This window comes from Somniosus microcephalus, chromosome 1 (assembly GCF_052327205.1).
Source record: "Somniosus microcephalus isolate GS21.2 chromosome 1, FLI_Smic_1.0, whole genome shotgun sequence".
Taxonomy (NCBI): Eukaryota; Metazoa; Chordata; class Chondrichthyes; order Squaliformes; family Somniosidae; genus Somniosus; species Somniosus microcephalus.
This window is the reverse complement of record NC_140987.1, coordinates 425,195,348-425,207,568: the sequence shown is the minus strand read 5'-3', so window position 1 is coordinate 425,207,568 and position 12,221 is coordinate 425,195,348. Positions and strand designations below refer to the sequence as shown.

The following is a 12,221-nucleotide window of genomic DNA, read 5'->3' as shown; positions in this document are numbered from 1 at the left end:
GCTTAGGCACAGCTGTGGAAGGCTGGAGCCCCTCACACTTCTCCAGTGTGAGCTCCTGGGAAGCCCCTCTCACCACCCTCACTCAGCGCTTCCTCAACGGAGGCATCTACCAGAAGCATGGGAGGCCTTTTTTTCCTTCCCTTCTTGGCATTAGAGGATCTCCAACAGCAGAGGAGGCAGCAGCACCAGCAACAACAGCAGCAGCGACAGGCTGTGGCTCACCCACCTGAGACAGCACAGGCCAGAAGGGGCCAGCGCATGGAAGGCCGTCGGCGCAGGAGATACCCCCCAAACAGGGTCTACAGACACAGGGTCAGCTACCTCAACATGACTGAGCAGTGGTGCCAAAGGCGGCTCTGAATTTCGCGAGAGGTAGTGACTGACATCTGCACAATGCTGCAGCAAGACCTGGAGCCCAGAGCACCAGGTCGACACTCCTTACCAGTGGCCATCAAAGTCACCACCGCACTCAACTTTTTTGCCTCAGGTTCCTTCCAGGAATCAGCAGCAAACATCAGCGGCATCTCCCAGGCGGCCGCACACACTTGCATCATGCAGGTAACCGATGCCCTCTTTGCCCTCGTGCACAATCATATCCATTTCACCAGGGATCAAGCAAGTGTGAGGGCGTGAGCACTTGGATTAGCTCATCTGGCAGACTTTCCAAGGGTGCAGGGCATCATTGACTGCACACATGTGGCCCTTACGGCACCCCATCGCAATGCAGGAGTTTTTGTCCCGCAAGGGCTTCCACTCCCTTAACGTTCAGCTGGTGTGTGACCACAAGAAGGAGATTTTGCGTGTTTGTGCCAAGTACCCTGGCAGCTGCCATGACTCCCTCATACTGCGCCAGTCTACTGTGCCTCCGCTATTCAGTCCGCCAGACTAACTTCAGGGATGGCTACTTGGAGACAAGGGATATCCCCTGCGGACTTGGCTAATGACGCCGTTGAGGAGACCAGCCAACGAAGCTGAGGAGCGCTACAACTCCAGCCACATTTCCACCAGATGCATTATCGAGCAAACCATCGGATTGCTGAAGATGCGCTTCAGATGCCTGGATAGATCAGGTGGAGCCCTACAGTACTCCGCAGCCAGGGTCTCCAAAATCGTTTTGGTTTGCTGTATACTTCACAACGTGGCACAACGTCGTGGCTTGCAGATTCCGCAGGACCAAGAGGCTCCTCACAGAGCCGCCGCGGAGACGACCGCCACCACCACCACGACGCAAGGAACGCACTCATTCTGTCCAGATTTGCTTAGCCCGGTACATCAAACACTGTAGCCTCGCTGCTTCTTACCTGAGCATGGACAATGGCCAATCCCTGCGCATTTCTACCTATTTGACCAGCTTGCTGACAACTGCAAGTAATCCTAAGGCCTCTACGTGAAATCTCCATTCGCCAAATGACAGACGCCACAACTGCAGCAGTTGCCATCAGATTTTTAATGCACAAGATACTGATGGCATTACAACTATATACAAAACTTTTCACCCAAGTGACTACCCTTGTGATTAGTGGTGCTTTATTTTTCTCTTACGCGTGCTCCTACGTAGTGGTACCCCTGTGGCTTCAGCAGATGTGGAGGCCCCTTGCTCACTTTCCTGCTGCTCCTGTCTCGACACCTTTGGCGGGCGTCCTCTGGGGTGGCGAGCCTGTGAGGGCTCGCCAGCAGTCTGCTGCTCCTGCAGCTATGCAGGGGTTGAGACGCCTATCTCACTTGGGTGTGGACTCCGGCGGGGCTCTGACTGAGGGCTCTGCAGTGGCATGGAAGTGTGAGCACGTGGAGAGGAGCCCCCACTTCCTTGAGGTGTGCCAGCAATGTCCCTCTCATGGGACAGGTCCCCCTCAGCACCTGCAAGTGGCTGGAGAGCACCTTGCTGCACATCAGGGGGGCCATGGGGACCCGTATCTGCACTGGAAGTCCTGCTCAGAGGGACTTCCATGAAGGTCTGGTTTCTGTGCTCAATAGATGCCCATCGCTCCTCAAAAGATGTCATTCTATTCTGAGCACTCACCATGTTTTCCATACCCTGGCGACTAAGCTCCTCCATGGCCGCAGCCCTCCTCTCCTCGGCCGCAGCCCTCCTCTCCTCGGCCGCAGCCCTCCTCTCCTCGGCCGCAGCCCTCCTCTCCTCGGCCGCAGCCCTCCTCTCCTCGGCCGCAGCCCTCCTCTCCTCGGCCGCAGCCCTCCTCTCCTCGGCCGCAGCCAGCCTTACCACAGAGGTAGTCATCCTTTCCGTGGTGATGCGTTCATGCGCCAATGACTCCACTAAGGCTCTGCTCATGTTCGCTATGGACTCCTCCATTCACTCCACACTTACAGCGACCCTGGAGACAAAACCTGCCAGAGACTCCTGCATCTGTGCATGGAGATCCATCACCTCTTCGCTTGTGGATGGACCCAGAGGCAGAGGGTCGACATGCAACTGAGCTGAGCTGGCAGAGGCCTGTGCCCTCCGACAAGGACTCTCCACTGCTGTCCCTGTCTCCACAATCTGCTGATGCTCACTTGTGAGCTGTGAAACACCAGGTGACAACACTACTCTATGTCCCGAAGGTCCCCCCGAGGTGTGAGTGTCTGCGCTGGTGCTGGGTGTGCTTACTTCTGCTGACGCTGCGCCCTCAGAGGTTGGAGTTTCCTCTGAGGAGTCTGGATGCACAGCCTCTTCCTCCTCCACAGTGGGGACGAGGGCTCTGGATGGTCCTGTGGGGGAGTAAAGGAAAGAGTTAGAGATGTGATGCCAAGGCTACATGCACATTGGATTTTGCAGATGCTCGTAAGTCCAAATGATGTAGCTTCAGAATCATAACAGCGACTCATGCTATGTCAATGAGAGAGATGGAAAACTATTCTGTCACCAGCTTGCGGGCCTGCCCCTGTCTCTCCTTCCCCAGCTTCCGCAGCCACATCAGCCCCGACAATCTCCAGCACTCCTTCCTCCCAGGGGGTCAGGTGGGCTATTGAGGGTGGGCCTCCTCCAGTCCTAGCTCGCTCTCTGTTGTTGTGAGCTCTTTTCCTGCAATGAGGGAGACAAGTGGAGTTTGAGTGAGAATGAAGGAGTGAGTGTAGAGATTGCATAGCATAGATACTTAGAGGGAGACAAAGATGGCGTGAGGCTGCAAGACCAAGGGCCCTCCCTGTGTGTTGTCAGTTGTGTTCCAAGCATCAGAGTGAGAGGCAGTGTGAGGGCTGCATGGTGGAATCGTTATGTGAATGTATGTGAATGTGAGGAGAGAGAGGGAATGGGTAAGGGTGCATGGATGTGACTGAAGTGGGATGTGGAGGAAGAGATTGCTGAAGCTGAGTGCTGTTGAGGAAAGGCAATGGGGATCAGGTTGAGGGTGATGGAAACTTCATACTTACTTTTCCTGTACGGTGAAGGTCATGGAATCGCTTCCTGCACTGCATCCATGTTCTTCTGGTGACTCCCAGAGAGTTTATATCTGCTGCCACCTGCATCCATGCAGCCTTGGTCTCAGTGGGAGGCCTCTTCCTCCCTGACCTAGGGAAGAGGACCTCCCTGTGGGCCCTAACCCCATTCAATAATGTCTGTAGTGACGACTCATCGAATTTGATGGCAGCTCGGGGTCTGGCACTGGCCATAGCTGCTGCAGGCTCCTCTGCCATACTGAACGGCTCGTTGGGAAGCCTGCAGAGGTTGCAATGCTTGCTATAGACTTTAAAAGCACCACGAATGACGACATCATACTGTGGGGCTTTCTGACTGGAAATAGTCAATTAGTAAGGGTGCCCACATGCTGGAAATGAATTGGCCAATTGTGCGAAAATTGCATCCAGCTGGCAGACCCATTTAGATTTGTGTGGGAACCCCGACATTCGGGGAACCCGACAATTCCCCACACCTGCGGGAAAATCGGCCCCTAAGTCTCTGTCATACAGCCTAGAAAGGTCCAGGTTAGGATCGCCACTCTGTGCTGAGTTAGGGGTAGGTGTGCTGCAAATAACCACAGTGACTTTGAGTGAGAGAAGGGAAAATTGGCCAGGGGCTTGCCCTTCTGATCGCTATCAAACAACCCCTGCTGTAGAAGCACATGCATGGTTATCAAGTGAGAACAGGATCAGGGACAGCTGTGAAGTCCTCCACAGTCAAGTACCCTTCCAGCAATCAACATCAAGAATTACATAGAATCTACAGCACAGACACAGGTCACTCGGCCCAACTAGTCTATGCCAACATTTATGCTCCACACGAGCCTCCTCTTTCCCTCTTCATCTAACTGTATCAGCATATCCTTCTATTCCTTTTTCCCTCATGTGCTTATCTAGCTTGCCCTTAAATGCATCTATGCTATTTGCCTCAACTATTCCTTGTGATAGCGAGTTCCACATTCTAACACTCTTTGGGTAAAAAGAAGTTTTTCCCGAATTCCCTATTAGATTTATTGGTGACTATCTTATTGTTGTGATGCCTAATTTTGGACTCCCTCAAAAGTTTTTTTGAATTAGTTTTTATTAGGCGTCGCTGGCAGGGCCAGCATTTATTGCCCATCCCTAATTGCCCTTGTGAAGGTGGTGGTGAGCCGCCTTCTTGAACCGCTGCAGTCCATGTGGTGAAGGTACTCCCACAGTGCTGTTAGGGAGGGAGTTCCTGGATTTTGACCCAGCGACGATGAAGGAACGGCGATATACTTCTAAGTCAGGATGGTGTGTGGCCTGGAGGGGAACTTGGAGGTGGTGGTGTTCCCATGTGCCTGCTACCCTTGTCCTTCTAGGTGGAAGAGGTCGCGGGTTTGGGAGGTGCTGCCGAAGAAGCCTTGGCGAGTTGCTGCAGTGCATCTTGTAGATGGTACACACTGCAGCCATGGTATGCTGGTGGTGGAGGGAGTGAATGTTTAAGGTGGTGGATGGGGTGCCAATCAAGTGGGCTGCTTTGTCCTGGATGGTGTCGAGCTTCTTGAGTGTTGTTGGAACTGCACTCATCCAGGCAAGTGGAGGGTATTCCATCACACTCCTTACTTGTGCCTTGTAGATGGTGGAGAGGCTTTGGGGAGTCAGGAGGTGAGACACTCGTCGCAGATTACCTGGTCTCTGACCTGCTTTTATTGCCGCAGTATTTATGTGGCTGGTCCAGTTAAGTTTCTGGTCAATGGTGACCCCCAGGATGTTGATGGTGGGGGATTCTGTGATGGTAATGCCATTGAATGTCATTAGACTCTTGCTTGTTGGAGATAGTCATTGCCTGGGACTTGTGTGGCGCGAATGTTACCTGCCACTTATCAGCCCAAGCCTGAACGTCGTCCAGGTCTTGTTGCATGCGGGCATGGAATGCTTCATTATCTGAGGAGTTGTGAATAGCACTGAACACTGTGCAGTCATCAGCGAGCATCCCCATTTCTGACCTTATGTTGGAGGGAAGGTCATTGATGAAGCAGCTGAAGATGGTTGAGCCTAGGACACTGCCATGAGGAACTCCTGCAGCGATGTCCTGGGGCTGGGACGATTGACCTACCAGCACCACAACCATCTTCTCTGGAAACATCTTCTCTGCATCTACCCTATCAAACACTTTCACAACTAGGGTGAGGCAATGGAAGGTGACTACTGCCTTGGAATTGTATCTCAGATGAGGACAGGAGGGAAGAAAATTGGAGAATAAATAAATAAAATGGCAGGGTTTAGCTATGTAAACTTCCTAACACTGACTACACTTGTGGTTATAATCTGGCACCAGGACAGAGTCACATGATACCATGTTGAGGATGAAGCGTTTCCACAATCACAAACCTATGTAATGCAACAGGAGAATGACACAGCACTTAGGATATTAATAGGTCGGTTGTTAGATACTGTTCTTAGAATGCCATTGAAAATAGCTCAGCATTTCAACTTAGTTGATCTCCAGGGAATAATAATGTTATTAAAGTCACTCCTATTTCATTGTTATGTTTGTGCTGAGCTGCGCCCAGGGGAAATTAGTTTACAACTACTGTAAACCCATTACAGTCTTATGATGAGCACTAGCTAACTGAGGCAACCATGGCTATGCATATTTATAGTACCGAGTACTTCTATTAGAGAACTCCTTCAGAATATTCCATCCTTAGCAAACAGTTAGTAGGGAGTGACCTCACTATAATCTTTCCATTTGGCCATATCTCAAACAGAGCATTGCTAGTGAATGATTTCTAAACTTAGAGATAACATTTGGTATTAAAAACCTAGTTAAGTAGATTAGGAAAAAACTGGGTCCGGGGGTGGCTGGGACCTGGGTTTTAATCCAACCAGGACTGTCTCCCCTCTGTCAATCATAAAGGTTCTACAGAAATGGCTTTGGGTGGTCTCGAACCAGGTCTGAATGTGTGCAAGTCTACAGGACCAAAGTACCCTTAACCTGACGCTAATGAATGATCTGATTCAGAGAGGCAGCAAGAGTGGTTGGTGTGGTGTGGGACTCAGAAATGCCATATTAGTACAGTAGGGAGTGCCTTACTGAGATTGGGGTTAAAGCTCATTGCTGAGAAAGAACAGAAGGGGCTTCACTCTGCATCTTACCTTGCTGCACCAGACCTGGGCGTGCTTAATGCTGACACAGGGATCCAGATTTTCTGTTTGATTTGGATGTGGTAGTTGGTTCCCATAATGTGTGCCACTCTATAACCTCACTGTTTCCACATTGGCATTGTTCCTTGAAATGACTTACTTGATCTCCGAATCCTTATCCTTGTTTAGATATCCCTCCACGGCCTCACCCCATCCTTCCACTGCCTCTTCTTTCAGCTGCACATTTCAGCACACACCGCGCACTCTCCCGAATCTGGTCCAGTGTGCATCCCCCCTCCCGCCACCAAACTATCGCTGGCAGAACCTTCAGTCCTCACACCATTGCACCATGGAATTCGCGTCTTAAACCCCCTCCACCTTGCTACGCCTCTCACACCTTCAAAAACCTACCTTCTTGACCACGCTTTCAGCTATCTTACCTAACTCATCGCTCAAATCCTGGCTGATGCCTGACTCCATATTTGTGAAGTGCAATGGGGTGTTTTGCTCCTTTAAAAGTGCTACATGTTGCAAGTTGGTGTTGAAATGCCTGACACCATAAGGCGCAGTTAACGTAGACATTTTTAAAACCAACAAAGGTAAATTATATAAATGAAACAAGACATTGGAGAAACAGCAGTTTACACAAATGGAGCTCCCTGTGTCATGTCAGTATCATTCAAGTTCTATTTTCAAACCCTGCTGAGGGTTTACTATAATTTAAAAACATAATAATTGGCGATTAGAGAAAGCAAATCACAAATTAAAAAAACTGTTGAGACTAAATATTGCATGATTCCGATTCCTGTGCTATGGAGCAGATGCACTTTGAAGGAATCTCTACGGCCTAAGTACTCCCAGCGCATCCATTCTATTAAAGTAGATGTACACACACGTTCTGATTGGACTCTGTAATTAGGATTCCCAAGAGGAAAGCAGCAACACACTCACACAAACCAGATCATCAGAAATTGAACTGAACATATTTGGGCCTAAAAATTCAGTGGTGCCCCGATTGGGGCGCCAGCTTCGCCAGGGTGCCGGAAGTACCGCCCTGGAAGTAGTCGCGGCCGCCCGCCGCAAATTCACTTTCAGCGCCCCAGAGGGAAGCGCGGCGCTACTCGAGGCGCCCCGCATCCCTCTTGGGGCGCTGCAACTGAAGATCGCAGCGCAACGTGCCGCAGCGCCACACGCTGCGGCCCGGCGCGCTGTGGTACTGCAGGCCTTCCTCCCCTTAAAGGGGAGGGGCCTGCTGCAGCGCGCTCAAAGAGCGCGAGTGCCGGCAAAAGAGCCCGGCACCGAGAAGTGGTGCCGGGCTCTTGGGACACAGTCGGCACTCCACGGGGGGGGGGGGGTGCTCTGGAGGCTGGGGTCGGCGGCGCGGAGAGGTGCTGGCAGGCGGCCAGCAAAAAAAATGGCCGCCCCGCACCTCAGCGCCTCTACCGCCACACGTAGGCCCCCCTGAACCGGTCGCAAATTGCGACCAGCGTAAAAGCAGGGGGCGCTACTAAATTTCGCGATCGGGGCGGTAGAGGGGCGCTGCGCACACCGATGACGTCATCAGTAGCGGCGCAGCGCTAACGGCTAGTGCCACCATTAGCGTCCCGCTAAATTTAGCAGGAGGCGTGGCCAATGGCGTAAAACCCACTTAGTGCCCTCTTAAGGCACTAACGGGTGGCGCAGCCCGCTGAATTTCTAGGCCTTGATGTTTGAGCAAGATTCAATAGTAACCTTCAAAAGGGAATTGGATAAATACTGGAAGAAGAAAAAATTGCAGGCATATGGGGAAAGAGCGGGGGAGTGGGACTAATTGGATTGCCCTTCGAAAGAGTCGGCACAGACTCGATGGGCCCAATGGCCTCCTTCCGTGCTGTGCTATTCTATGATTCTGTGATTCTAAGTATACTTCTTCATTCTTTGTAACGTTCCATTAAAATACAATTATTAATGTTCACATTGTTCGGGTGCCTAAATTTTGCCACTTAAAAAAATGGATTGCTGGGAGATGCTTTCATTTTTGTGGTAATAAAATTTCACAGCACAAATGGCTGCAGTACTGCTCAGAGCCTGCTGGTGGAGCCATTGTGCTCAAGTCAAAGATTTTACTCAAACCGCCATCAGGACTGCAGCTTCGGAGTCCTTACAGAGCAGCCATTGTTCAATCTTATCCTGCAAATCTTGGAGAATAATCAGTTATCCCAGTTACCAGGGGTGTCATTTAAATAATATTGCAAGTAGTGATTTACAGTCATTTCCCAAATATCTAAAATTTTATGGCACCGTGTCCTGCTATACATCTCAATCGTGCTGTAATTAATTGCAAACAGCGGCCCTGTATACATGAAGGGTTCTGTTGGCAAAGGTAGACATAAGGACCAAATCTGGAATTTGTCCATTGTTAGATGCATTTAGGAAGCTAAAAAAGAAAGTAAACTTCAACAAATAACATACCTGTAGGACAATTCATTTAGCAGCTCATTTCCATAATGAATTGACATTAGCAAAGATATGCAATATTACCAAGTCAAAGAGTTAAAACAGCAAAATTGGGCAACAGCAAATTCAACGCCACTCCATGACGCGATGGGGATAGGCTCAGTGTGTTGAGGAGCACCTATTTTTTCCCCCCCATTTATAGGTGTGCCAGAGAATTTTACCAATCTGAGCTTTGATCCTTATTTCTCCAACCAACCTGCGATGTCAAAAGCTGTTGCTAATAGCAAACGTTTCCTTGTCACACTCACAGCCTTCTGGTGTTATGTCACTGAGCATCAAGCTGCCAGTAAGTATATGTCATTAATTGCGCCTGGCTTCCCAACATTTTAAAGCTAGGTTTTAAGTTTATACAGAAGCCCTGCAGTAAGGTGTTGAAATCCTAGATTGATTTAAACAAGTGGAATCAACTGAATAATGCACACACACTGCTGCAAGTGCAATAAGCCAATTTTACATTTTGACAAAAAATCTCACCAGTAGTCTTCTGTGAATTTGCTCACTGGACTCAGGTTCTGGACCCAAATCAGTGGATCTGTGCGCAGATGTGGTACCGAGAGCCAAATATTGTGCCGTGTACTGAAAGCCAACCCCTGTGCACTGAAATACAGACATACTGGAATGCTATTGGCTTAGCCATTGTCATGCATATTACAGCTGAAAGAGATGGAGTGAGACACTGACACAATGAGTTTTTGCTGAGAGAAGTTAAAGAATCAGAAGTTGGTGGCTGTGTTGTAAGTGTGCCAGGCAACTGGAAGCTGTGTGAGGATTGTGTTGATTGCACTTTGTTTTAAATATATTGAACTTCAAAATTAATTAAGTTAACTGGATTGCACTGATTGCGCAGTTTTAATTGAGGGAGCCATGTGAATTCTTGAGAGAGTGATCAGTTAGAGTCTTGGGGGGAGAAATTCAGTTGGTAGCACCAGCTGTTAGCACCTTAAGAGGGCGATAAGTGGGGCACAAAGCGGCTAGCGCCCAGGCGCGGCGAGACCTGCGCCTCTCGCGAAATTGAGCGGACATTTAGCGGCGGCGCAAAACCGCAACGTCCGCTCAGCTGCACACGTAGATCCTTACGTCATTTCATGGTGCAACGCCCTTGGTGCACCCCGAACCGGAACTTCAGTGGCGCCCCCCTCTTTCCGCCTGGCGCTCCCAGCGACTGGTTGATTGGAACGGTTCCCAGTCGCTGTGAGGTTGGGGGGGCGCTATTTAAAAGGGGCTGTTCCTGGCATCTTAGTGGTAGCCATTTTGGACCACTCTTTCTGTGTGAGAGAGAGAGAGATTTGCGAGAGACAAAGGGAGAGAGCTTTCTGCATTGAGTCAGCGCTCGCACAGGTACTTCTGGCTTCAGCCCAGAACTTTGCAGTTGGATTGATTTTTCAGTGGCATAGCCTTGAGTGGCCACATATTATGCGGGCTGTAATGGGTGGAAACGTTGGGTTTTTCCAATGCATTGAGAGGGCTCAGAGACGCCGAGAGAGAGTGCCAATCATGGCCAGATGGAGGAGGGCCAACAGGCGTCGGCACAGGAGACCTTACCCTCCCAGGGTATACCGCCAGTGTGGTGTATGTAACCTGTTCCACCTGAAGAGAACTTAAGCCTGTTCCACCTTAAGAGATGTACTACTTTCTCTGGCTGCTGTATACGTAATACCGGTGGTGACCACCGGTATATAAGTACTGTGTAGTGATATTGCTGTTAGTATAGCCCTGACCTCCAACTAGTAAAGACCTGTTGAAACGTTATTCTTGTAGTCTGTGTCAGTAATTAATCTTAAATACAACTAGAACACACAGACTTAACAGTGGCGATGAGTCCGATTCTTACCCTGCGGCAGTTTATATCCACGGCGGCTTCGTCCACAGAGAGGCATCCACCCTCATCACCCTGCTGGAAGACACGTCGCGCGGCAGGCATCGAGAACCCGGAGTGCAGAAGATATCCTGAACTCGAAGCCTCCATCAGCGGCAGTCAGCTATCTTCCTTCTACCTCGGTGGTGGGTAAGCCGGTCAGCGACGCGAGCAGAAAGTCGGCCGCGTTGGCTGTACAGACGGGGAGGGAAGATGGAGGAATAAGGGCGGTGAGATCGATCGCGACCGGAGATAAGGGCCGGGCCGCATTCGGGCCAAAAGGTGCAGCGCGGGGACATCGATCGCGGCTGGTGATAAGGGCCGGGCCGCATTCGGGCCAAAAAGGCGCAGCGTCTGGGGCGACTGAAGGCGCGAGAGCCGCGGTGAAGGCGAACGCAGCCGGTGCTAATAACCGGGCTGCAAGAAGGGCTGCGAGGCGCGACATCGGGGAAGCGCGAATGCCCGAGGGAGCCGCGGTGAAGCGGAGACAGCGTCGGGGGAGTTACTAACCGCTGGGAAAGGGGAGCAGCAGCGGCACGCCAAACGCCATTGCAGCCAGCGGGTGAAGAAGGCGAGCGCGGGAAAGACAGCCAAGCGCGGGAAACCGCCATTTTGTAGGCGGAGGACGAAGACAAGAGCGGGAAGCCGCCTTCTTGGAAAAAGGGAAATCACTAAAAAAAATTGCAACGATGCCTAAACATGGGAACATTAATACCTTTGATAGCGACATCGAAGATTGGGCCACGTATGTAGAACGCATACAAAATTATTGTAAAGCAAATAAAATCCCAGATGATGAGAAAGCACTAACTTTATTAAACTTAATGGGTGCGAAGACATACGGGCAATTGAAACACCTTTTATCACCAGATGAACTGGCGGAGAAGACGTTCGAGGAGATTGTTACTGTCCTGAGAAATCATCTAAACCCCACACTGCTGATGCTAGCGGAACGATTTAAATTTTACAGCAGAAAGCAGCTGAAAGATGAAAGCAATGCTGAATATTTAATGGAATTGCGTAAGCTAGCAAAGTGCTGTCAGTTTGGAACGGGACTAACAGATGCGCTAAGAGATAAATTTGTGTGTGGATTATTAAAAGAAGATACACAAAAGCGACTGCTCGAGGAGAATGAGCTGATGCTTGAGAAAGCGGTCACTATGGCAGCATCACACGAAGCCGCAGCGAGAGGCACGGCAGTAATGCAGCTACGGTCACCGGAACTCAGTACAAATCAATTGGTTTTGAGTACTGTAAAATGTTATCGTTGTGGAAAGACAACGCATGATCAGAACCAGTGTCGGTTTAAAAACCAAGAATGCAGAATGTGTGGCAGGCTTGGCCACATAGCTAAAGTATGCCG

General features: G+C 50.3%; 1 protein-coding gene across 1 annotated transcript in view; it reads right to left on the bottom strand.

The window, feature by feature from the left end:
* LOC147125255 (calpain-5-like) overlaps positions 1-12,221 on the bottom strand; it is a 209,402-nt gene that overhangs the window by 7,384 nt on the left and 189,797 nt on the right. The window lies entirely within an intron of this gene.